The sequence below is a fragment of the Rhipicephalus sanguineus genome, chromosome 4, assembly GCF_013339695.2.
Source record: "Rhipicephalus sanguineus isolate Rsan-2018 chromosome 4, BIME_Rsan_1.4, whole genome shotgun sequence".
Classification (NCBI taxonomy): Eukaryota; Metazoa; Arthropoda; class Arachnida; order Ixodida; family Ixodidae; genus Rhipicephalus; species Rhipicephalus sanguineus.
The window spans coordinates 193,400,672-193,423,472 of NC_051179.1; the positions used below are offsets into that span (position 1 = coordinate 193,400,672).

Genomic DNA, 22,801 nt, shown 5'->3' on the forward strand with positions numbered 1-22,801 from the left:
ACGCCAACCTATAGTTGGCGTAACTTCACCTCGAAAAGAGGACACCGCTGTATTGTATACGTGACCGTGCACGTAAAGTTTGTAATTCCAGTGCGCACACAACACAAGCACGCAGCGAGCGCACACCGCACAATACATACATCACGTAGTCCGACAACAACAACAAAAGTTTATTGCCCTTTCGTTTGAACGACACAGCCTCTAAAACGTACGATGCCTTCAGCGCATGGTATGTACGGCGCGTCAGACGCCAGAAACAAAATTTCACGTGTGTTCTGAGTTGACAGAATGAGTAACAAGCAACAGAGCGCACATCCGAGAGCTTCGCACGCTAATACCATGCCTAGTGATCAGTAATGAAGCGAACGTATACGTACACATGAAAAGTGACACCCGGTACTGTCCGCAGTGCACGCGATTTGCACAGGGTATTCGCAACAGTTGGGCATTGCGTAGCTTTCCTAAAGAACACACACAAAGAGCAGCAAGCGTGAATCGCCTACACCGCTTGCATGGCGAAAAACAAACAAACAAAAAACGGCTGCAAAGTTTCGCGATGCGCGCATATGCGCTTGCAAACGTCGCGACGGAAATCGCGAAATGTTTCGCTGCGCCTTCGCTAGGAGGCGATGCAGGTGTTTGCGATGTGGAGGCTTCACGAATGTGACGTCAGGGCCTCTCCTTAGTATTCCTTCCTCCATGCGTTCGCTTGCCCACCGCCACCCGTGACTATACTCAGGGACAACTTTCTGTGGCAATGAAGGGAAAGCTACGGGGGCGGAGCGTCTGCACATGTACTGCTACGCGAAGTAGTCCGGTTTGGCGCGCGTCTCATAACTCCGTGGAAAGTGATGGCTAGCGTTGCATTTCGACGCAAACGCTGCTTAGCATCTAAGGTACGGGTAAAAGGGGCAACTTTTTCATGCACGCAAAAACGTAAAGTGACAACGTATAAAGTAAAAGAAATACAAATATCTCGCTTGTGTGCACTGCATTCCATCTCAAAAAGCTACATGTAGAAAATCAAGGAGTATTTTGTATATCTTATGCAGAAAATACGGACGCAATTGTGGGACTACATTCATTAGCGGTAGGATACGAGCATTGTGGCTCTGTAGCTTTCCCTTCATTGCCACAGAAAGTTGTCCCCGAGTATAGCTTCAAGTCGTCGCCTCCTTTTACGCATCTCAAGTTCAAAAGTGACAATAAAGCTATTTTCTTGTTTTATTTATCCGTCTTGGACGCTTATCTCAGCAGCGCTCGGCCAGCAGCGTGCATTTGCACCATCATTCTATGAAAGACGGACGCCCAAACATCGGCCACTTTCAAAGCACCCTGTCGCTGCCCCGTGGCAGCTGCAGGCGACCTCGTTCACCGGTTGCACGCTTGAGAGCAGCACTATAGCAGTGCGCTCGCGGTGTGTCACGTGGTCTCTTTTCAAATTTCGCAGGCTTTCTTTACAACGCGGAAAAAATAACACCGCGAGACGTATCATACAGGAAACAAATAATTAGTTTAGGGGAAAATAAAAAATAGCCTGAGTATCTATAGGCTAGTGCGAGTAGTATACGTTTGGTTCAATTTGCCTCTGAAGTGCCTTTCATTTTCAAAGTCTTGGCTCAAGTTATGTGGGACAACCTGTATATATATGTTTAATATCAATATTTATACAATTAGAAAACAGTTCTGTATGCTTAAAAATGTTGATGTCTCTGATTATCGTAGTATTTTTTTGTATAACTATTGTACTCTTGCTTTTTAGGTTGACTTGATATTTCTTTTGTTCATTTTCGTGGTTATTTTGTAATTTTTATGTAATTATCATGTACAGAGGGTCACGGTACGATTTTCTGACCTTGGGGCCCTCTTCTGTGTATCCTTAACGATGTAACCATACTATGCAAAATAAAGATTTCATTTGATTGATTGATTGATTGATTGATTGAAAGGTGAATATTAGGTCAACATGCGTCGTTAAAACACCATTCTAGTAGGCCTGCACGAATATCAAGCACTTCATACATTCAAATGAATATTGCAGTACTCGAATTTGCTTCAACAAGAATTTAAAATTTCCTAAATTTTGAAGTAGGTATTTGAAACGTGTCAACAGACGTATTTTACTGCATGCAACCAATTTGGAAAGGTGTTTCAGTGCAGCTGGGGCCACCATGCCTTGAAAGAGACTATTCAGAAAAAATTCATGCTGCTGTGAAGACACACTTTGGGGTTAAGTGTGCATATTTTGTAAGCGTGTTTTGCGGGCTTGTATGGGCTAGGTATGGCAAATATCAAAAGGCAACGTACTTTACAGCCTATAACTTGCAGCCTACTACTAACTAATCCTGTTACTATTTGAACTCGCTTCTAAATTGTTCAATACTTCCATGCACTGACAACCAATGGATCACCATTGCCATGGATCATTTGACAAGATATGCTGAAACCACCGCCTTATCTGCCACAACAGCAAAAGAGTTGCCATTCTAAAAAGACAGGGTGTGCAAGCATGGACATAAAAAAGAAATCACGACACCACAAATGCCGACTAACAACTGAAGAGACGCACAACGGTGAAAAAGAAAGAAGGCACGAAAACTTATCTGCACATGCCCATGCAATGGGCGAACCTATCAATCCGGTACGCGTGGGGTCTACGTGAAAGATAACTGTTAAGGCATTTGATTTCATCTTTATGCAAGTTAATCGATGGTTGGCTTACGCATGCGCTACCACTATTCTCAATATGCCATGCCTCAATCATCAGGCATATTCCTATGCCGGTACAAAACTGGCATTCATCGAATTTTGGTGTGCACATACACCCTCGACAATGTAAAGATAGATTAGAAGGTGCGCCTCCGGTGAGCTATCTCTTATGTTCCAATAATCTCTGGTTAATGCAGTGGCCCGTCTGTCCTACATAGAAGCGGCCATAAGCTGAAAGGGACCTTATACACCACACTCATACGGCAATCAGTGAATTTGTTGGTGTGTTTTACGAAACAAATATAAGTCTGCTTCTTGTCTTCTACTCGCTCATTCTTCCTCTGCACAGCGGCACAAATCTTACCCAGCTTATTGGCAGCCATGAAAACAACATTAACACTGTATCTACTTCCTACTTTCTTTAGCCTGTGAGATACGCGATGAATGTACGGTATACCTACGACACGTTTTTTCCAATCACTTTCTTCCTATTGTTTTTTCTTGTGTCCATGTTTGCACGCCCTGTCTTTTTAGAATGAACTTACCAAGTAGGAGAACCTTTTGTTGGGCAAGTTGGTGAACGTTCATAATTGATTTTTAAGGTGCAAAGAAGGACATACACAAGAAAGGAGATGGGATGGAGTGCCACTAACAACAGATTTAACAACTGAAAATCAGTTGTTAGTCGCGCTCCGTCCTGTGTCCTATCTTGTGTATGTCCTCCTTTGCGCCTTAAGAATCAATTATGGACTTACCAACTAGCTCAGCTCTCTGTTATTCTAAGAGTTGCCTTGTTCATTCTGCATCACTTTGTTCTCCACCATGCCACACCTCGTGAACTGCTGAGTGATCGAGGTTGTGTATTCTTCTTGGACGTGCTGCAATCACTTCAGTCTGAATGCAAAATTGTTCACTGCACCACTACCGCTTATCACCCCAAGACCAATGGCTTAATGGAACGCGTCTAATCGAACTATTGGAGACATGTTGTCGATGTACATCGCATCAAACCACTGCAATTGGGATCTTGTACTTCCGTTCGTTACATATGCGTAAAACACTGCCTCCTACGCTACTACCTTATTCTCACCGTTCTTTTTCTTTACGGCCGCGAACCCTACAGCACCATTGATACGATTCTCCTGTACCGTCAGGACCCTGCCAACTGCCAACCTGTGTCTGCGGTCACTCAGCGCACCAAGAAATGCCGACAACTGGCCCGTTCTTTCACGTATCATCAACAGTGTCACCAAAAGCAGCGTCACGACTTCAAGACACCTCCTGATCCTTCCACCACCAACTTTCTCGTGTGGCTTTGAGTATTGCCAGTTGCAGCTCAAGGCCTTTTGTCCAGGTGTCTACATTGGAAGGCGGGGGAAAGGGGGGGGGGGGGGGTCCATCATCCGATCGGGTAGCCCCCCCCCCCGATATGTCTTGCCTCAATCATCATCGATTGAGTCGCGAAAGGCTGAAGCCACTGCCTCAGCAGTGCATTTTGGTGAGTCACGCATATTTACAACAGCCCAGAGGGGATTATGGCAGCGCCTAGGAAGCCTTCGTTTAAAATGAGCATAGGGAAGCAGGAAAGGGTAGAGTGATTTGGAGAGAGGTAGAGAGCATGGACAAGATTCTCTTTACCCCTTCTGGGCAGTGCAGACAAAGCAGCCTGACAAAGGGGCAAACTCAACAGGCAGCCTGACAAAGGAGGTGTACGAGAGGCACTGAAGGGAGGGGGCTGGCTTTGGGGGGGGGGGGAGGCGATCGCCTCCCTCCCCCCCCCCCCCCCCCCGCTGCTATGGCTTTAACAAAAGTTTTGCAATTAGAGCACAACACCTACAAAGGCATGAGCCATCTGATGATCCCTTCTAAAGATATCGCGGCACACGCAACCACACCTGCTGGTACAAAGTACGCACTTCCTGTTGGACTCACGCAGCACCCCCCCCCCCCCCCCCCAACTCTCCGGCTCCTATCTCCATGCGGCCATCGCACGAAGGAGACGGTCGGCTCGTCTCATCTCTGCTTACGCCCCGTTCGTTGACAGCGCTCGTGCACTTTCACTCGCACAGGGTATACGACGCGTGGGGTGACATAATCGCGATTTCGACTTGATAAGGAAGATCATGGCGAAGGCAAAAAATTTGCCTGGGGTGTCTATATAATTGAAGAAAAAAAAGCAAAATAGCTGCGGGCTAAGATCGCATGAAAGCACGGCAACAGCCTGAATTACGACACATTCGATTATGGTGGCCACGTTTCTGTTCTCCGACATCACGCGCCGAATCGAGCAAGTGGGACTCGTGCCAGTGTTGCGAATTTCGGTCGCCACTATGCCTTGGCTCCGAAAAGTTTTGTAATTCAGCTTTGAAGCAAAAAATCCACATATGCAGTGGCGTGGCTGATAATTGCGAGCTGCAGCCCCCAAAAATATCAGTCGACTGCCTAAAACTCGTTTCAGCAGTGCCTTCACAGGGAAAAAAAGAAAAAGAAAAAAAGCTTTCACTTGATGTAAATGGGCCTGTTAGTTACGCTCGCTCTAGCCTGGAAATTTATTCTATTCTTTACAGAGTCCTAAATAGAATCTTTGAAGCACGGGATCAGAGCGAGTGAGCTCTCCGATAACCGCCAACAAGCGTCGTCGTCTTTTATCTCGCCAATCGGGATGGCTTGCAAGATACTAGCCTTGTCGACGACATCCACTTCCTGAACGATCGCGATCGCTTGTAAGATAACTCAAGCTCGTTACATCTACTGCTACCACCTCTACAACTAATCATGCTTGTTACTTGACAAGCGGTCACAACAAAAAAGTCAGTTTCACCGCAAGGGCGAAGCAATGAATGCGATAGCAACAAATTGTAGTGTTACACGAAGTGAGGCTGGCAGCTAACTGTTTTATATCCAATCTTGCGTAACTACGAAAAGCTGGTGTAAGAGAATACGGCTGCTCCAGGGAGCGAAGCTCTCCACATAGTCACTTCGCGTTGAGAACGCAGCATGTAGAAGGGTATACGAGCCGCCCGCTGTGATGACTTTCGAGATAGCATGCCCTTAGATTCAAAGTTCAAAGTTGCTCCTCACGCGACAATCCGCCCCCCCCCCCCCTTCGCATGTTATAAGGCTCGTTAAAGACGGGCGGGGTGTTTCCTGTCTGCTTCGACGGCAGGCCTCCTGAGCGGGATGTTATCGCATGCACCCTGTGAGCGACGGGAATGGGCCGGCTCGTTTGAACTCTGCTTCGGCCGCGTTCGTCGCCCCCGCTCGCGCACTTTTACCCGCGGCAGAACATACAGTGCGCGGGGGGATCTTATCAATTTGGACTTCATGCCGGAAGGTCATGACGGCGACGGCAACGGCGACAGCAAAAACCCGTAGAGACTGTCCATATAATTGCTATCGCAATAAAACACCATATCGGGCGCTAACACACAGCACATGTGACAAAGAATACAGAACTACATGGCGAAGTCACAGAACACCCTGACAACATTGCTCGATACGATGTGCCGTGGTTCATGGTACCCGCATGCCACGCATTAGCCGGATTGTCTCCCACTCCACCGCTCCGAAGGCGAGAAGAGCATCGTGGTTCGCCCCGTCCCCGCAGCCGCAGCGGAAGTTCTATTTGAAAAATGCGTTCACAAAACCTCAAGCCAGCTTTACCGTAACTTTCGTTCCCTTGCAATAATGTTACTGTGGATTTTCCCTGATGGGAACACAATTTCTTTGAGTTTTTCCAGACTATCCAAAACCCCTGAGAATTCCCGGTTTTCCCGGTCGGTGGACACCCTGCTGGCTATGCCTTGCCTGCAGCTGCTACAATCATCGCTGTAAAGAATACCTCAATAAATCCCCATAACAATACTAACACGTCATTTGCTTCAACATCACTTCGAACCAAATAAGCAATATTTCTGCAAGCCTACACTCTAGAAACCTCACAGAGCTAGTTTCGTGCCAGAAAAAATGCTTAGTTTAAGAGTTGTGTTTAAGAGCTTAAGTTGTGTTTGAAAGATCCACGTAATGTCGCATATGCCATCAGCGTCTCTTACTTTATGAAAGGCAGTGCTATGGTTTCTTGCCTAAAACGCAATAACATAGCCAGGAAATGACCCAACATCACATGGACATGGAATTTTCTTTTAATTGCACTTACAGTGAGTGAAATAGAAGTGCCCAGGCGACGAATCTTTTTGGCTCTGGCTAAACAATTCAGCACTTGTTTATTGGTGGCTGTTCCTCGCAGGAAATCATTGCTGGGATGCAAGCTTGTGCACCACCTAGGCTAATGTCACAAGGCTACTTTCTTCAAGAACTGAAGAGAAATGCATAGCTAGCACTTTATGCTGCCTCCCAATGTGCTGCAATGATAGGTTTATTATGAGCGGTTAAGTGCTAGTGAAATAGTTACACTGAGGACATGCTAATTCATCGGGCTACTACACTGTCCCACTGGAGTTACATTTCATGTCTTGCACCATGTCCCTTTAACGTAAAGTTGAAGGGACATTAAGGAGGAAAAATATCTCATATTAGTAAATTACCCTTTTGCAATACGAAAAGCACAACTGCTCTGAGAAAGAGGCAGTTAGAAGGCCTTTTGCAGCCCTTCTGGGATGCATCAGTGCAGCCTGTGGGCTCTTCAGACTATGGCATCCACTGTCAAATGTCCAGCCATCATGGCCGCTTTCAATGAGATACTCTCGAAACTGTATTTTATTTCCTTAACCCTTACACCTGCACTCCCCACATAATTTGGGCATTCACGGTTACACACACACTGCCAATGCCAAGTACAGCTAGAGCTTGATGTAACAAAACCAGTAAAATCAGCAATTTACTTCGTTATATCAAAACTTCACTACACCGAAATTCGGCCTTTTTGGCAAAGCATATGGTTGTTTTTACATACAATGTGCCACAGAAATGTCCCAACAAACACATCCATCGCAGATATATAAAGCTTTGATTTATCGAATTGTCCTTTTGAACATCTGCTGCAAAAGTATGGTGCACACGTATATTGAACACCTGCACATCCGATATATCAAACACTGTACCACGCCGAAGCCCTGCAAGTGCTTTTTTAGATGCGAAGTATCTTATGGCGGAGTTCAATCCGGTGGTGGTGGTGGTGGTGGTGTGCGGCGTGACCACCCTTACTGCGCATGCGCATACCCTCTCCCCTCCCCCTCTGCCCATTCCCCCTCCCCTCCCCCTTTCCACTCCTACTCTGAAACGCGGGCTAGACATGCCGCAATTCTCTCCTGTGCAACGCCGCGATGAGCACACGCGCATGCGCGCCCCTCCCCCTCTCTCTCCTCTGCTACGCTGCCCCCCTCTCGCACGCCTGCTGACCGCATTCGCCGCTCGCCCTGTGAGAATTAACAGCCAGGCTAGAGGGAAGACAAGACGCGCGTAGCGTTCCTCTTCGCGTTCCACGACGCGAGGTCGGTAGCATGCCCAAAGAAAGCCAACGGAACGCGATAGTGCAAGCGCTCCAGCTTCGCATCGCCTCATGGTCCCCTTTAGTGGGAAATGGTGTAATTGTTTTCACAAATACTGATCACCTTTTGGTGCATGTTTTAATAAGTAACAATCCTAGCTCTTTCGCACACAAACAGCAAGCACTGCTTTGGTCGGCTGTGCAGCACTTGTGAGTGCGCCTCCTTGTTTGCTGTGCGATTTTTAGGTTGCAATACACAACCACAATTTTTTCAAAGATGTCAACATTCGAGGGCTCCTAAACAAAGTGACCGAAACTCCGGCAGTAGTCTGTACCAGCAAACTCGATGCAATGTGCCCATTACCTTGGTTGTCCGCACGTGACGGAATGCATGACCCAAAAGCATCACCTTTGAGATTGACGACCTTGTGACGTACTATTTCCAGATAAAAAGTACGTATCTCGAAGGCTATCCTTTTTCTAACTTGCTGTGTCGAAGCAGCGACTGCCTGCTACAAAGCCACAAGCACAAGTGCCATGATGCCATCCCCATTGCCAAGATGTTGATGGAGAGCTTGTTCCTTTGTTGTTTGTGTATGTAGCACTGTCTCCTGCATCATTGTGGACTTGTGTAATTCTTGATTGGTTCCTGATAAATCCTAAATAAGAAGTTGAACGAAATATTGACCTGCTGATGATGATTGCTGTTTGGAAGTTGTGAATGCTGCTTGGAACGATGTCAAGCAAAGCACAGCCATGAACCATTTCCGTGCGGGCTTTGGTGTCAGCTGACAACTTTGGGTGTGTCATGACTACTGACAGTGGCATACGGTGCCTCAGTGAATTTCATTAGTTATCAGCATTTGTGGGCACTGTTTTGGATGGAGGTACGGCAAGCAACTCACTGGTGCAGATGATGGCGCAGCTGTTTCAGACCACAACTGTGTCGAGATTATGGCTGAAGTTGCCGGTGCCATGAAAGTGGACCCTAACAGTGATCGAGATGCCAACGCCACAGCTAAACAGCCTTGTACCATACTCCAGAGCATGTGTCATTCAGCGTCATTCACCGCTGTTGCGGTGCAATGATAGGTGCTGGATTTGCTTATTTGGAAAGCTTCAAAGATATTAAGGATGCCGCAATGAACTTTTTCGCACACAACAAGCAAGACAGGGACTACTTTCATGTGAATAAAGTGCGGTAATTTCCCATAAAACCTGTCCCGTTGTTCTTTTGCTTATTGTGGGCAAATCGATGAGCCAGTGTTTGTTACAATTACAGGAAACCATTTCGAGACCTGCGTTGCTTTAAGATAAGCCTTGAAGACGCATATTTTGTATGTCAAATTATCAATGTATCGAAATATTTCACAACCCTCTTCAAGTTCAATATATCCACAATACCGTACAGCAGTAGAGGAAAAACAACTTAATATCAATAGCATAAAAATGTTTTTCCCGACTGTTCTGAGATGTGGCTTGCACAACTCGATGCCAAGTAGGCACAGTTCTTTTCACAGAAGCTGTATGTGATGTGTAAAGCTGGAAGGAATGCACACCAATACAATGTGCTCATTAGTGTATGCAAAGCTGCTGTGCCTGTTCATCTGCTGTGGCTTTCCACCAAAACGGCAGGTGTTGCCTAGAGCACCAATTCAAACCACTTGCTCTCCACTTGGTCTAATGAGCAAGTAGGACTGCCACACACTGCAAACTTTGCATGAAAGCAGCAGGATAACCTGAATAACGATGCCTTCATTCATGGTGGCCATGCTTTCCATTTTCTGAAGTCACATACTGATATCTCCAAAGAATCTCGCACGTCCTGGTACGGTGTCACGAATTTTTGTCACTGCTATCCCCTAATTCAACACAAGTGTTGTAAGTTGGCTTGATCACAGAACACTGACCTAATTTCATAGAATTGGTAACAGTGCTGTGGATAACTGCAAGCAGCTCCAAATAATTTGTCAGCTACTTAGAATTTGTTGCAGGAGGCACACGGCAAAAAGGATTCACCTGCAATGCTGTTCCGGTTGTCGTCACAGGGAACTAACGTAAGAGATGGCCGTCTTGGCAACCCGAGTGATCAAGATCGCTTGCAAGATGAGTCAGACCTTCCTGGCATTTAGTACTTCTGTTTCTACGGCTGCTTATGCTTGTCACTAAACGCAAGGCAACCACAAGAACACCAAATCGGGTTCTCATGCACAGCATGACATATGGAACTGCTCCAGTGCACAGTACAATGCTCTCGTGCACCTGCAAGCAGTTAAGGAACAGAGCCCAACTGCTGCTGCGAAGTAAGCTGCTTTGCTTCAGAGTGATTCACTGTGACTGGCGCCAGTAGACATATCCATTTATCATCAGGGTAGAAATGCGGCCTTGTTCGCAACACAAGGACAAAAAAATGGAGGAACACAATACATGTACCAACTTTCAACATAATGGTTTTTAAAAACAGGGCATTAATTTCTACACTACTGGTGCCCACAAGCTGCACCAAGATGCCGTGTGCAGAGATATGTCATTCTTGAAGAGTGAAGCTGTATACAACTAGGCCATTCATTACTTTACGAACAGGAAACCTCCAGTGCAGGTATGTGCCACAGGAATTGGGCAAACCCTACTACTCACCACTGCTCCACTAATATGTCGCATGACGAAGAATGCGGAAAAAGGATGCATGCTGCTGAAGTGGAAAACTTTAAAGAAGCCTACGCTAAAGTCAAATGGGGGCTTTCTTTCAGGAAAATTCTGTGCCTTTCTGTATCTTTCACCAAAATTCTGTGTCACATGTGTGCTGTGTGCTACACAGCTTCATCCACCTTATAGGGATTCTTAATGAAAGGAACACACGTGTGCAAACCTGTCCCTTTTCTGGATCACACCACGCACTATTGGAGTGGCAGTCACTCTCACTAGAACTTCCGCAGCGGCCCTAACAGATAGAGCCCTATCCCGCAGTTCGTGTAGAGTTGCAACCGTGCCACGTTTCGGGCCCGTGGGAACTGAGATGAGCCTTTGACTGAAGGTGTTTCTTCAACTCAGACAGTTACACAGGGTGTGCCAACTATCCAGCACCAAGGTTTTAAAGAAGAGGAACTGTACATATTGCAAAAGAAGAAGGAAAGCCTAGTACATATTGCTCCCAGTATACTGGAGCAGCCACTAGTATTCTTTTCAATACTGAGGCTGCACTTGTAACTTATAATATATTTTGTAGCTCGACAAGTACTTACCTAATCGTCAAAATGTCAGTGAGACGTGTAAGCATGTTTAATCTAACTGCGCTACTTTCGGGAATGTACTAACCACGAGCTCGTCTTTTTCTGGCTGATAAAGTAAGCTCTAAAATGTGAAAAAATAATGCGTGACTACACGCACATCCGCAAAAGAAAGCAGCGCCCTCATATAAGCTAACCGCAAGCAACCGCTTTGCCTGTTGTCTGCTGCCAGAGACAGTGTTCCGCACATTGCCAAGGGTACAGGACAAGTGCCAACAACATGCGCAGCAATTTTGCAGGGATTCCTTCGCCTCAATTGTACACCACTATCATTATCCATATCTCATGGCCGACTGTTCTTACTCATCACGCAGCTGGAGCACTGTTTTCTAGTCTTAGCCTGACTCTGCAAGACGAAAGCGATGCACTCTCCGTCCGTCCGCCCACCCGCCTGTCTAGCCGGATACATCTGGGTGCACTCGTGATCACCTCGTTAACTTGGTGTAGACCAAAATGGGCATGGGAGGGTAAGAGGATTTGACGAATAGTACAACTGTCTGGTCATGACATGAATAACGTGAAAATCCTGTCGCACACGTCGCCACACCCTTTCCTCCAGACACGTGTGGCACATACCTATTTACAACGGGCCGCAGTATGCGAGTATGCACCAGGTGATTGACAGTTTATATCTACCCAAGAACGGCAGGAATTTTAAATGTGGGAGCATTAAGAAAAACCGACATCGGCAGCACCGACTCGACGAATGCAAAGAATAAAAATTAGGTTCCCAGCAGGAATCGGACCCAAGAATTCTGTGTGGCAGTCAGGTATTCTACCACAGAGCCATGCCAAGTCTAGAAACTGCTTTGGAAATACACCCTATGCAGGTGTAACGTCGGCGCAACATCAGTTGTGGTTGCAGTGCTGGCTATCTAATTTTATAACGAAGCAATAAACACTACATATGTACTACTCCTACGATACATGTCTCATGTCAGCTTAATGTCAATTGTGGTTCCAGTGTTGGTTCCACTTTTATAGCAGTCTTAATAAACATTACATTTGTATTCCCATAATTGAGCAAGCCATATTAAAGCGTTGCTCGACCCCGGAAGAACACGCTAATGAAAGTTGCGTATGCTGTTTACATCATCTCACTGTAAAGTGCACTTCGTTTTGATAATACTGACACATGTGCTCTAACGCGAGTGCTGACGTTACGTCAGACCATAAATTACCCTTTAAACGCCAGTGTTGTCAATGTGCCTGGTAAGCCCACGCGGTGCACACAAGTAAGGTGGCAAATTGGGCTAATTGGAACGTACTCAACATGTTCAGCGCAAAAAAGAACACGAAAACACAAGGAAGGGCAGGACACAAGCGCTGTCTAACAACTCAAAGTTTAGTGGAAGAAACGTGTCATATATAAGCATAAAGAAAAAACAAAAAATCTTATCCCCCACCAGGCATGTAATCACGTATGCTGTAGATATGTAATCTCAGCTTCTCTGAGAGCGACTGAAGGCTGGCTCACGCATATGTCTCTTGCTTTTATAATTTCAAACGCTTCAGCGATTTCACGCGTGCGCTGGTCCCTGTGCCTCATCAACACAGCAGTTTTGTTTAGCTCGGCTGCGCATCCACACCGCACCCAATGGAGGGAAAGAGGCATGGATGGAGTACCTTTCAGAGAGCTAGCATGCTCCCTTAGACGCACGTTAAAGGGACACTAAAGAGCAATACGAAGTTGATACGGGATGAAAGATGGGCATTCGAGAATGCGTGCAGGTTCTTGTTCGGTGCAAAAAGATGACTTATTAGTGGAGAAATTCGTAATCAAAGACCAAATGTCTCTCAATTGCCTGAAATTTGGCACTGGAGCTGTGTCGTCATTGCGTTCATTGCTCTCAGCGAATTAGAGGGTGCCGTGATATGTCACCGTATGCGTAAGCGGCCGCCGCCGCTGGTTCATGGCTGCTTCCGCGTTTTCCGCAATCATGGCTGCGATGGATAGCGGTGCAGATTGAACCCGCTGAACCTTGCAACGAAGACCTCGCAAGGAAAATGGGTTTACATTTCAGCAACTTCAGCCAAGTGGAGCGCGATATACTTCTTCGAGCTCGTGCGGCTAGTGTTTCAGCGCACGCCGTCGGAGAGCGAAGCCTTGTTTTCGTCGATGGAAGGTGAGGCGGCGACTCAGCCAAGCGACGTTGTCGGTGAAGAGCTTCATTCGCGACTCACCCGTACTGACTGGTAAGTGCTGAAGCGTTTAACTGCCCACGTATTTTTTCCGATCAGGAAAAAGAAATGGTGCTTCTGCTAGGTGCCTCGAAAGTAGGATGGTGTGTTAGCGCAATGAAGCGAGGGTTTATCTCGGGCCAGAATTCCGTCCGCGTGCGCTGTGCAATCTCTCCTGCGGCTTATTTATGCAGTATCAGGGCAATGTCACTGAGCCCAGTTCGCAGCGGTGTCTACGCCATCGTGTCTAGGAATGCGCCATTCGCACTAATGTTCCGTCACACGGTGCACTTTCGATCGCATTCGAGCCGCGATAGGGACCGCAACCGGGAGCCGGTCACGATTAAAAAAATCGATTCCAATTGGACTCGATAACTGTCATAAGCGCACCTTGCGACACCTGTATTGTACGTCAAACGACACCAACTCACCCAGACCAGGATAGAACTTATTTATTACGACTGACACCACAAGGAAGCTATTTAAACAAAGCTGCGATTCGGCCTAGTTGGAACAAATTCATTTTTCACTTACTCGCGCAAACACACAGGGACAAGAAAAGAGTTAAGATTGCTTTGCTTGCAAAAGAGTTGTCGCTGATATCAGTACGTTAAGGCGTGTGCTCATGTGATGCAGTGTGTGCGTTTCATGTTTTTGGTGTTTTTAACCTGTTCAAGCAGAACAGTGGGCTGTTAAATATGTGCATATTCCGAAACTTAATCAGTTGTTAGATCGCGCCTGTCCTCGTAAGTCTCTTCTTGTCCCTGTGTGTTTACGGGAGTAAGTGAAGAATGAAGCTATTTAAATTTTGATCAAGGAATTGGATCTTAATCGGGCTCCATTTCGACCGAATGATCCCTGTTACCTTGTCATGCGCAGCTTCCGACCAACGATACCTTACGCAAAAAGGCGCCTCCAGCAGCTATGTATTGCGTGCACTATCTTATGTATGCAGCCCAACGCGAAATTTTTGATCGCTTGTTTGGTGCTGTTTCAGGTGCGACTGCGAACATTGCGTGGTACTCGACAACTTCAGCGAGGAGTGCCTCTGCTGTCGAGAGATGGGAGACCCTGTCACTGCTGCGCAGCCTGAAGGATGCGTCACAAAGCACCCGTAGTTCCACTTCGTGTCTAAACATAGCTGTGCTCCGTACTTCGAACAGTTTGTCGACCAAGATCAACTGCACCCAGTTTCTAGATTTTAAACTGCATTTCACCGACACCCTCGTTTGCTGGTCGTACAACCCAAGGTCTAACAAAAGTCTGTTGCATTACAAGAGCGCAAGCTCCAAACTTATGAAGCAAGGCATCATTAGCTTCCTCTCAGCCCTGCAGAAATCCTGTGCACACACAGCTGTAGCCAGTTTCAACAGCCAGCTTGAGTGCCTGCTGTCCGCTGGTTACCCAGATCACCTAATCCGCAGCACTTCTGAAAGCCTACTTCAGAAAATAAAATCTAGAGAAAGGAAACAGCAACCCTTGATTCAACAACCACCTTAAGTTATGCCATATTTGCATTGCCTATCACACATCGAAAAGGTAGCAGAAAGGTACGAAATTCGCGTCGTGTTTTTAGTGTCATGCAAACTTAAAAGAGTGTGCCCTCTGCTGACTAAAGGGAAAAACGAGTAAGGCTTGTGCACAAAGGACTGCAAGAATAAGTACACAAAATGCATATCAAATATTATTTATTAAATTCCTTTGTCCTGTGGTCGGTCATATATTGGTCAAACCGGCCGCTGCTTCAATGAATGCGCGCAGGAACACAAGCAATCCATGCGCACTGGCTCGGACAGTAATCTTGCCTTACAATGCAAGAACTGCGACAGCATGAGCTGTTTTCCTCAGCTGGAAAAAACTAAATCCCTCTCTAAGGCAAAAACGAGAACAGAACGATGTCATCAAGGTTTTCTTCATAGCAAAAAAAGACAAAAGGAAATAAATTTCTTAGATGGTCACATCTAAGATGGACCCTTCTGGAATTGTAACGTGCCCGAAGTCTTGCCACATTTTCGCAGCCTGTTAGACTATCAGTGCAATTGCTCTCTGTCAACTCTTATAAATGTTTTACCTTCAAGAAATAAACACACTTGAATGTCTGCACTTCATGTGTGTGCATGTTATATGTTTCTAACGTGTCTTCTTCGTGCAGTTTAAACGTTCTTATAAATTTATGAACCAACTATACCAACAACATGCCTTACTTCAGAAGAAGGATTGCTCAATGACTGCTTGGAGACCCATAAAACGCATCATTCATAGGCTGGAGGCAACACTCAATCCATAAAACAGCAATGCTGTGGCCAAGTCAATGCTCCCCTTTGGCTTGTCGCCAACAAGAGGTTGACATCACCATGTGTACGTGTGTGTGTTAGGGCACTTGACTCTTGCTGTGATGCGAGTCTCAGAGTTCCGAAGCTTCACAGTGCAGGCAGTAGAGAGGCATGTGTGGCAGAGGTTCAAGAGCACCATCAGACATGTATGAAAGACGATGTAATAACTCGAAGGCCGAGCGTCTTCTGTATCCACACCATCTGAAAAAGAATGTGCAAAATGTGAATTCTCACTAATGCATAAGATTACATAATAAGGCTATGCAATCATTTATTTCTTTTAGTGTGATTGCCATGCTCCTGTAGACAATATTGCTTACCATCCAAGCATGCACTAATGCCACACAACCAGCGGCTTCTGTTTACTTTTTTTTTTTTAGTGCCACCTGAGTCTTCCAATATGAATGGTGGAGGGTTGTGTTCAAACTTATCTATGTATGGTGTCAATACAATGTAAGCAAACTTATGTTGGGAAATTCTTAAGGGTGTGCAAATATTCGAGTTTTGAATTCGAATCGAATAACTTGATTCGACTTTGGAATAGCTAGTATTGGAAGTTTCAAATAATTAGACAGGACGAATATCTAAAACACAACAAAGGCCAATGGAGCCACAAGGTTAGGGCAGGGTGGATAAAACTAACACTAACGTCATTCAGCAGGCCTTTCGTTAATTCTTTCACAAATATCCTGGTTCAAAAGCGAGTGCATGTTTATTTTAAACGAGATTATGTTATTTCCGCGCTGTCAAGCTCTTACAACTTCGCTTCCGAAATGATGACACGAACATCTTGCATAGTTTGGTTGCGCATGCCTCAAGCGCCGTAAAACATGCTGACTTTGGCTCGTGAAACCCTCAGCGATTGGCTTCACATGTGAAAATTTGTTCACGCTGTGCAGTCGTCACTGCCGCAGCGCACCACTCGTTCAGAAACTCCCATCGTTCCGTCATGCAGTTAAAACACTGCTGTGAATGGGAGCCCGAAGATTTTTGAGCTCTGAGCACTAATGACGATGAAGCACAACATTACCGTTGCCAGATGAGCCATATGTTACGCGACATAGGGGGAAAAAAAGACTAGCTACTGCACCCCTCTTTATTAGCCGTTGGGAGGTTAGGAGTGCCACTGCTGACTGGAATGGCGGCTCTTCTATCAACGTGCCTGCGCGCCCATAAAAGCTTAAAAAAAAAAACCTCCCGAACAAGTGCCTAATAAAGCTGTCACTGCACCGCAGAGTCCTAATTTTTCCTTTGTCTTGCTGTAACTGGCGGTACACGTTTTGTGTAAATAAGATATATAAATAAGGGCAGCTCAGTGAGCGCATGTTTTCAACTGCAGGAAACGCTGTAACGTCACGGCGAGAGATTCTGAAGCCAAGTCATGTGGAACAGGTTGTGTTTATGCATGACAATTTGTAGGCATTCGGTAGCAGTCACTCACCGCGTTATATGTTCAAGGACATAAGCAGATTTCATTTCTTTGTTCTTGCTTTCAATTTTCAATAAACCTTTTGTATTCGATATTTTTGGCCACTATTCGGCACTATTCGATTTGAGATGAAATTTCACTATACGCACACCCCTAAAAATTCTATTTCATCCATTCCGTCTATGCAACACTACGGCTAACGTAAATTAATCAAAGCCTGCTTAGTCGTCATCCTCCTCCAGTCCAGGGTCCAAGCTGACTCCTATGGTTGGTATGTGGAGCCAGTGGTGTCCATATTGGTCCAGACAGATGATAAATTAGGTGAGGAGACATAGTTGGTCTCGGGAGGGGTTTGCTGTTGTTGCTTTTATGGTGAGGATGTCAGTGACACATCGTCAATGTTAATCTGGAGGCACTCATAATTTTTTCCTTTATAATGAGGTTAACTTGAACTCTACGTATAGAAAACTTGAACTCTACGTATAGAAAGTAAATGAAACATCAATCGTAACAGTATGAAACGTAAATGGAAAAACTGATGAGCTCAACATTTTTCATTGTATGAATTCTATGAAACTTCAGACTGCTGTTAGCAGGAATAATGCACACCTGTGTGCTGTGACAATCACTATGCAAAGAAGTTTTCAGGCAGTTAATTATTGGGTGCTGCGGGGTTCCTCAAAGCGTTACAGCCCGTGTAATCTTTAGAACAATATTTAGAGCTAGGAATAAGGGAAAAAAGTGGACACAAGACACACTGTTTTGTTTATCTTGACCTCCTGGTCTAACTGCTTTTTCAAAATGAACCAGTACCTTGCCCACTTTGCCACTATTATCTACTTTTCCATGACCAAGACAACAGTTTTGAGATTATGGTGATATTAATATATAACATCCAATGTTTTTTTTCTTGCACAAATGAGCACCTAGCATGGTCACCTGAACTGGGCTGACAGGGCAGCCAGTGCAGTCAAATACACTGCCTCAAAGTGCTGCCAGCCATGAGGAAACAGTGGGAGAAACTGGGCCTGGTGGATACAACATTAAGCTGATGTTGGACAGAGGTTTATTGAAGAGAGTTGAAATGAAGTTAGACAGGAGCCTGTTCATGTACCTTCATGTTGCTAAAATAAGCCAATGAGTACTTGACAATATACTATAACCTGAACCTGGGTTTGAAAACATTATGCTTTCACTTGGTCATGCTGAAAGAGAATGAACGTTTCAAGTTTTGCGAACGAAAGTTTTGGGAGACACATTTTTTTCACGTCACAGAGTTTAAACATACAGTTGTGACCAATGCACTATACTCACCAACACTTATGCCTCGCACATGAACTTGCCCACTTTTATCAAGTCCAATGCTGCGGCCAGTTGTGCCACTTGCAGGGCACCGGGAAGAATCCTTTTGCTTCAGCAATCCACTGGTACTGACAAATAGGCAGCACCTATAACAGGCCCAAACCATGTAGGAAAGCATATGTAGCACTTACAGCTGCCAAAAAACAGCCTTTCAGTGCAACCTCTGCAATGAATATTATTAAATGCAAAGCATTTCTTAGCGAACTTCTGCGACTTTGAGCGTATCTATCTATCTATCTATCTAGACACCTACGACTTTGTGCTCTCCTGGCCGTTTCGTTAATGGGATGTATACCGAAATTGCTGTGGCATAACATGACTGTATGACGAACGTAAATGACAGGTAATAACATGAAAATAATGACATTTATGTCATGATCGGCATGATTCACATGCCACGGTCTTTGTGCTCTTGCGGCCATTTTGTCAACTTGATATATACCAAAATTCGGATGGCGTGACAAGAACGTATGATGAAGGAAAGTGACAGATCCTAAGATGCAAATCATGACAACCATGTCATGTACAGCATGCTTTACATGACATGGTCTTGGGGCACTGGCAACTGTTTAATTAAATGGATATATACCAAAACTGGTATCACAAAAGAATTCAGTATGACAAACATAAAGGACAGGTGGTAACATGAAAATCATGACACGCATGTCACGTTCGGCATGACATATTTGCCATGCTCATGATGTATTCACAGCAGTTTCGCTAGCTTGACAGGTACCAAATTTGGTATTGCGTGACGTGACAGTATAACGAACACAAATGACTGGTGGTAACATGAAAATCATGACAAGCATGCGATGTAGGGAATGGCTTATATGCCAGGCTCATGGTGCACTCGCGGCGTGTTCACTAGCTTGATATACACAAAAACTGGTATTGCATGAAGCGACTGTACGACGAACATAAATGACAGGTGTAAACACGAGAATCGCGACATGCCTGTCATGTAGGGCATGATTTACATGCCACGCTCATCGTACTCTCACGGCCGGTTCGTTAGCCTCAGATACACCAAAATTGGTATCGCATGAAGTGACTGTACGACGCACATAAATGACAGGTTTAACACGACTATCGTGACATGCATGTAAAGTAGGGCATGGTTTACATGCCACGCTCATGGTGTGCTCGCGACTTCACTTACCTCTGAGTGTATTTCCATGGGGCAGCCGACTCCATCATCCTAGTAGTGTCCCATGTAGGAATCATCGACCTGAAAAACAAATAATCTTTGCTGCCGTGACAAAAGTTGAGCCAGTTTCGAGTGAACTGCCACATTTCTATATGCTCAAAGCAGTCAAGCTTAGTTCGTATTGCTTTGTACCATGGAGTACCATGATATGATACCGTAAACATTGCTAGTAGCTCTCTGTGGCTTCCAAAGGGCGCAGTGGTTACGTCATCATGCGACCTCGGCCTCTGCAACGCAGCTGTCTCGGAAAGCAGAACCAATTCTGTGTCGCACACACGAAAAGTGTGAATTGTTTCGCATTGTTGGACGTCAAACACTCGTTCGGACCTTCGTATAGTTTTGTAATGCACACAATCTCTTAACGCACTTCATCCCTGCAATAGACTACTGCAGCTCATGAGGATGCCTCAACTTACCCCAGTCTGGATTTCCACAGTTACACCAGCCGCGTCGCTCTCGATCGCAGACTCGGCAATAGCAACCTAGCTGAAAAACCAAACAAGAGGAAAAAGTGGCGCGCCTACTCAGTATACGTTTACGGTGGCGATCATAAGTGGGATTCAACACTCACCGAGACGCTGGTTTGCTTCTGCAAGGGCACCTGTGGCGGGAAAGACTGGACGGCAGAGCTGATCGCTAGAGGACTCCCCTTTTGGGCACACCAAGAGCCTTCCCGAGCGCAGGATTGTACACATAATCCGATGGCGAGAAGTGCAGAGAAGATAGCATTGGTTTCTCTGGCTCCTTCTTCTGCCGTCTAATCATGGGCACAGCATTGAGCCATTGCGAATGACAGGGCTCATATTGCGCGGCACCACATGAAACGATACAGTTGGGTTGACACTGCTGCTGCCCTTGAGCCGACGCCTTGGGCCGTTTGTAGAGCCGGCTCAAGCCGTCGTCCACATCGCTTGCCTTCAAGCCGATATTTCCAGAGAGGAGAACGCGTTAGCGTATCATCCGCTGGTGAGCATGGACGAGGTGCTCAATGGGGTCTACAAATGCACCACGCAATGACGATGTCCAAGCCCCACGCTTTGGCAACTTGATTCCGAGAACCATGCCGACGAGGTACGCGTTGACTCCGGACAGTGGTCCGAAGGGTCGTTGACTTCGAAGATCTTTCATGACGGCCACTGTCTCGAGCACCTGGAAACGCTTGTGCTTGCGTTCGTGTGAAGACTGGCCCTGGCGTGATGAGAACCTTTCCAGCGGCTCCGCCTCACGTTCACAACGACGCGCAGAAAGAGGTGTTCGCGACTGCCCCGTCGGGCTTCCGCGTACGACGACAGGCCGCCTCGCTCACTCGACCAGGTTTACCAAGCACCTTCCAGGTATGCCGCGCTCGATGCTTCTGTGCAGTGCTAATACCAGTGGGAAAGGTGTCCGGCCGACAGGTCAATCTCAACGCACACTGGCACGTCATTTTGGTATTTTTCAATCTAAACTTGACAAGCCACGCAACGAAACCAACAAAACTGCAACGCTGGAGCGCGACGCTGACGAAATGGGCGAAGCATGCTCGCTGTGCACGGAAAAAGACCGAAACTACCACGGCCGCACGCAGCGCCATGCCGTTTTTTTCTTCTTTTTTATTTTAGCTTTGTGCTAAATTTGTACTTCCTTGAGTGGCACGGCTTAAATAGGTGCCGAGTACTGTTTATAGATGTTTAAGATAAATTTCATCATGCGTTTCTATTAGCAGCATTAAATCACTGTCGACCAATCGCGGCCCGTCTGCGTTTGTGATCTTATACGTCACAAGCGCCTAGTGCGGGAAAGCCGAGGGGGCGTCAGCACCCGTCCTTCGGTTTTTTGCTATTTTCTCGCTTACGAAAGCTCTGCTCACCGTAACAATGGTACCGTTGTAATCATAATAAGGTAATCTACCATCGAAGATCAACTTCCAGTTTCTCCTTAGTGTCCCTTTAAGACAACGACCCGTCTGCCCAATGTACGCACCACCGCATTACAAAGGGATGGAGTACACCACTCCGCTTGCGCATTCAGTGAAACGCTTAGAGTGCTTTATAGAGCAACCATCAGTGAGTGCTGTCAGCGGCCTGCCCCTTCTGTGCTCTTTTTTCAACTCTCGCGCACACGCTTCCTAGCTTCTTGCTGGCACGAAAAACAACATTTACGTCATAATGACCAGCAATCTTGTTCAAACGGTGGGATACCGAGTGCAGATAAGGGATAACGACGAATTTTTTTCCCCTATCCGAGGGCAGAACCACAGCATCAAGACTCACTTCATTTTCCTTTTTCAAGCGATGAAACAATCGCTGTGAAGTGGAGGCTAGGACCAGGCGTGGAAAACCAGCCGCTTCCAGTCTTTCAACCTGCCGTAAAAAACTCACGTACAGCGTCAGGACAGGACTTCTTTAAAGCCGAATTGAGACAAGACGTGGCCAATCCATTATTTACAATTTTTGAATGAGCAGATCGATAGCTAAACAGTGGTTTTGCGGAACGGGGGGAATAAGACCAGCAAACATGATCCCTCTGGAACTGTAATGAAAGATCTAAGAATTGCAGGACATTGTCTCTTGGGATTTCAGAGGTAAAGCACAGAGGTAAAGTCATAGAAGGCAGGATGCAGGCAAAACCTGCGGGGACTTGTGGACTGGTTCGTTGATAATGGCCTTCGGGTCGTGGTATCTGACAAGGAAGGATGTTTTGTTGCCTTGCCGCATGAGTTGCAAGAAAGCCATGGATGCTGTGGAAAAGAACTTTAAGCTGGTGAATGAAAAGGCCTCTAAGACAAAGAAGCATGCCCTGGCACTTCTTGAGCGGTTAACTTTAGAGCGCCTGTATTCCGGTGTTAAAGCTGCTAAAGGTCTT

At 46.0% G+C, this 22,801-nt stretch overlaps 1 protein-coding gene and 1 long non-coding RNA gene across 2 annotated transcripts in view; both read right to left on the reverse strand.

Moving 5' to 3' along the window:
* The window catches only part of LOC119391949 (F-box/LRR-repeat protein 20), an 81,055-nt gene that overhangs the window by 41,449 nt on the left and 16,805 nt on the right, over window positions 1-22,801 (reverse strand). The window lies entirely within an intron of this gene.
* Window positions 13,938-21,544, reverse strand: LOC119390990 (uncharacterized). Its single transcript, XR_005183551.2, has 4 exons — window positions 20,374-21,544; window positions 19,910-19,978; window positions 18,700-18,833; window positions 13,938-16,157 (listed from the first exon to the last, which is right to left on the reverse strand). It is a non-coding gene; the product is annotated as an uncharacterized LOC119390990 (long non-coding RNA).